The following is a 4,599-nucleotide window of genomic DNA, read 5'->3' as shown; positions in this document are numbered from 1 at the left end:
TTAATGACTGGTTGAGATCTTCTCAATTCAGAGGAGGGATAACTAACCTCCCTTCGGTGGCTTTTGTCCTAAACCTTTGAAGCGTCATTACGAAACTATATGTCACACGGGGTTCATATTAGTTTTTCTAAAACTTTATTGGATGTTGTTTTGTTTTACAACGGGTGTTTGCTTAAAACCTAATGTAGGTCAATATGTTTTTCTTTTCAGCAACTCGTTAGTATTTCCGTTTAAAACTTTTAAAAATGATCAATTATTTACTGTGGAAATAATCGCGTGAAATGAATTTCGTGGCAAATGACCTCGAACCCACTACTCTTCTAAAGAGGAGACAAGACAATAAATATGATTTATTGGTTTTGAAGACATGTCTGGTAGAGAATGATGATTCTGTCTAGATCATCGATTCAGGTGTTACCAATCATGTCAGTTTCTCTTACCAAGGATTCAGTTCCTGGTAAACGTTGCCACAAGGAGAGATGGCTCTTTGAGTTGGTACTAGTGAGGTTGTTTCAGCTGTTGCTATAGACAGGCTAAAGTTATTTGTTGACAGAAACATTATCTGTTACTGGATAATGTTTTTGTAGTTCCTCATATTAAGAGGAACTTAATCTCGGTTTCTTGTCTCATTGAACAAGGCTATACCGTCTCCTTTTTTGAGAATAAAGTGTTTATTTTCAAGAATGGAATGGAGATTGGTTATGGTTCAATCGAAAATAACTTATATGTACTATGGTCATTAGTCATAAAAACCTCGTTTAACACTAAAATGTTCAGTTCGACAACAACAACTAAAAGACCAAAGGTTTCTCCAAAGGAAAACACCCATTTTTGGCATCTTAGGTTATGTCATATCAACCTCAATAGGATTTAGAAGTTGGTCAAAAGTGGACTTCTAAAGAGTTTAGAAGAAGACTCCTTGCCGGTATGTGAATCATGCCTCAAAGGCAAGATGACCAAACGACCTTTTATTGGAAAAGGTTACAGAGCCAAGGAAGCCTTGGAGTTTGTACAATCAGACCTCTGTGGTCCGATGAATGTTAGAGCTCGAGGTGGGTATGAATATTTCATCTCTTTCATAGATGATTATTCAAGGTTTGGGTATCTCTTCCTAATGCAACGTAAGTCTGAAGCCCTTAACAATTTCGAGGAGTATAAGGCTGAAGTTGAAAACTTGTTAGGTAAGAAGATAAAAACACTACGATCTGATCGTGGTGGAGAGTATATGGACCTCCAGTTCCAGAACTATATGATAGAACATGGGATTACATTCTAACTCTCGGCCCCAAGTATACCTCAGCAGAATGGTGTATCAGAAAGGAGAAACAGAACCTTATTGGACATGGTTTAGTCTATGATGAGTTATGCTCATCTTCCAGACTCGTTTTTGGGGTTATGCAGTGCAGACTGCATGTTATATCCTGAACAACGTTCTCTCAAAGAGTGTTTTTGAAACACCTTTTGAGTTATGGAGAGGCCGTAAAGGTAGTTGACGCCACTTTAGGATTTGGGGCTATTCGGCATATGTGCTAGCGACTAACCCAAAGAAGTTAGAACCGCGTTCGAAGGTTTGCCCTTTTGTAGGCTACCCTAAGGAAACGAGAGGTGGATACTTCTATTATCGGAGTGAGAACAAAGTGTTTGTTTCCACCAATGCTATCTTCTTGGAAAAAGACCACATGAGGGATCATAAGTGATAATTTGTAGAAATACAAGTTATTTTTACTGTTTTAGTTAGATATTGCAGCCAAAAGAAAGAAAAGTTGGTCAATTGTATAGAAATTAGCTAAGAAATGCAAGAATTATAAATTGTTGTCAATACACCCACTGACACCATTACGAGAAAAGAATATTTCAAGTCTGTATTGCAGGAAATCAAGTCACCACATGCGTTCAAGGCTCAAGATAAACTGAACAACGCATCTACATCGCATTGCACCCATCATTCAGGAATGAATAGACGATCAACGCAATGACGGCGCATGCGACAATCGATCAAGAGCTAGCAATCAACGCAATCTCAACCGCATGCGGTAATAGAAAACAACACCGCATGCGGGCAAACGATCGAAGATGTGAAGAGCAACGCAATTGCGGAGAATTCTGACGCGTGTACAGCTGACTGTTGTGCATTTCTGACGGGATTGATTGCATAACAGAAGGAATATTCACTCCACCATTTCCGGAACTGCCTTAACAATAAAGTGGGGACCACAATGCAAAGAGTCAAAGCTGAGCCTATAAATAGCTCTGGCCATTGCACTGAAAAGACATGCTTGAATATAGAGAAAAGTTATATACTGATCTGAGAGAGAGACTGGTTGAGCGACTAATCAGAGTAGATCCGAGAAGAATTAAGAGACAAGGTCGAAAGGTGAGTCTCCGGGCAAGAATCATTACGATCCCCGCCGTTGAAGCTCTGTACGAAGGTCACTTCTACCGGACGAGCAAGCCTGAGAGGGAAGCTCTACTTTTCATCTTTTCCACACGCCAACAAGCAAATCCACTGTCCAGATCTATGTCAAGATGTTGATACTCTTCTGTATTTGTTTCTATCTCATTATTATCAATTGTATTCATCTTCTTAATTCCTATCATTCACACCATGTATCAGACGCTTAATCTTAGTATTAATTGTTATGATCAGTTGCATCTCCATCTCTTTGCCTATTTCCGTTCATCCATATTTCACTTTCTCCACGATGTTTTCTTAATCCCTTGGATAATTAGCATTAATTGAGGAAGTAAATTAATTGGGTTAAGGAAATAATTAAGTTTAGTCAAAGCATGCTAGACGGCATATTCACCTGTGAAAGCAGAAGTGAAGATGCCATTCTGCCTATCGAGAAAGGGTTGGAAGAATGCATTCACTAATGTGAGAAATACTTCTAGAGATGGAAGCAACCTTACATTCACCACGTTCATCCTTGTTTCACCATAGAGATATGGGAACGCGGCCGATCATCGAGAGGTGTACGCTAAGGGAAAGCGGAACCTTAGTTGTATCTTTAACGCAATTAACAAACTTGCGATGTTTGTACTAATTATTCTTTCTCCTTTTGATTCATCCATTAAGTCTTTCCATCGCATACCATGATCCTTTATATAAACTTCACAGTCAGTCTCGAACTCAGCATCATGTATATCATGTATCTTGTATCTTGTATCACGTTAGCTTAGGTTTATCGCACTTTATTTTATTAACGTAACTTTAGTTTATCTGCACAATTTTACTTTACAGCAATTTAGTTTTCTGTACAAACACAAACTTTATTAATTGTAAAAACACCGGTCGCATATATCACAAATGTAACACATTAACGACAACAATTCCTGTGTTCGACCTCGGATCACTTCGGGAAACTTGCATTGGAATTATACTTGGTTTCAACGTAAGGAAACTTGTGTCAACACTTTACTCCATAGCATACTACAAGCATTCCATTAATAACACATACATCTAGAAGTAGGATCACATATAATGTGCATGAGCAACAACACCGCAGAAGATTACATTTTGCGTTATAAGTTTATGGCAACATGAGCTTGTAGCACATCATCATGCATGCACATCAATCCATCCATGAGTAGTGCGAATAATCGTACTTAGTATAAGAAATACATTTCAAGTCAACAAAAAGCTACGAAGTAAGCTCGTTTTACGTGAGATCTCTAGTGAGACTGAGACTGCTGAAGGTTCAACAAGAGTTGTTGAATAGGTCGACAGATCAACAAGAGTTGTTGAGGTCGGGACATCTAGTCAACCAGCTCAAGAGTTGAGACTACCTCAATGTAGTGGGAGGGTTATGAACCCATCTAATCGCTACATAGGTTTTTACTGAAGCCCAAAATGTCATTACGAATGATGAGGCCAAGGATCCGTTGTCTTTTAAGAAAGCAATAGAGGATGTTGACAAAGATGTATGGGTTAAGGCTATGAACCAGGAAATAGAGTCTATGTACTTCAATAACGTTTGGAAGCTTGTTGATCCACCTGATGGGGTAAGATCTATTGGGTGTAAGTGGATCTATTAGCGAAAGAGAGGTGGAGATGGAAAGGTGTAAACCTTCAAGGCTAGCTCGTGGCAAAGGGTTATACCCAGGTTGAGGGAGTTGACTATGAGGAAACTTTCTCACCTGTTGTCATGTTAAAGTCTATCAGGATTCTTCTGTTGATAGCCACATTTTATGATTATGAAATATGGAAAATGGACGTTAAGACTGCCTTTTTTAATCTTTAGAAGACCATCTATATGACTCAACTAGAAGGGTTCATCGTTCCAGATCAAGAGCAAAGAGTTTCCAAGCTTAATAGGTCTATTTGTGGGCTAAAACAAGCATCTAGATCTTGGAACATTAGATTTGACACTACTATCAAGTCGTTCGGCTTTCACTAGAACGTTGATGAGCCTTGTGTTTACAAGAAGATCATCAACAGCTCAGTAGCTTTCCTGGTACTGTATGTAGATGATATCCTACTCATTGGGAATGATGTAGGGTATCTGACTGACATTAAGAGTTGGCTAGCTGCCCAGTTCCAAATGAAAGATTTGGGTGAGGCACAGTATGTTCTCGAAATTCAGATCATTCGGGATCAAA

This window comes from Benincasa hispida, chromosome 1 (genome assembly GCF_027475165.1).
Source record: "Benincasa hispida cultivar pf3 chromosome 1, pf3_genome.v1.1, whole genome shotgun sequence".
NCBI lineage: Eukaryota > Viridiplantae > Streptophyta > Magnoliopsida > Cucurbitales > Cucurbitaceae > Benincasa > Benincasa hispida.
The sequence above is the reverse complement of the archived record's forward strand: the minus strand, read 5'-3'. Positions refer to the sequence as shown.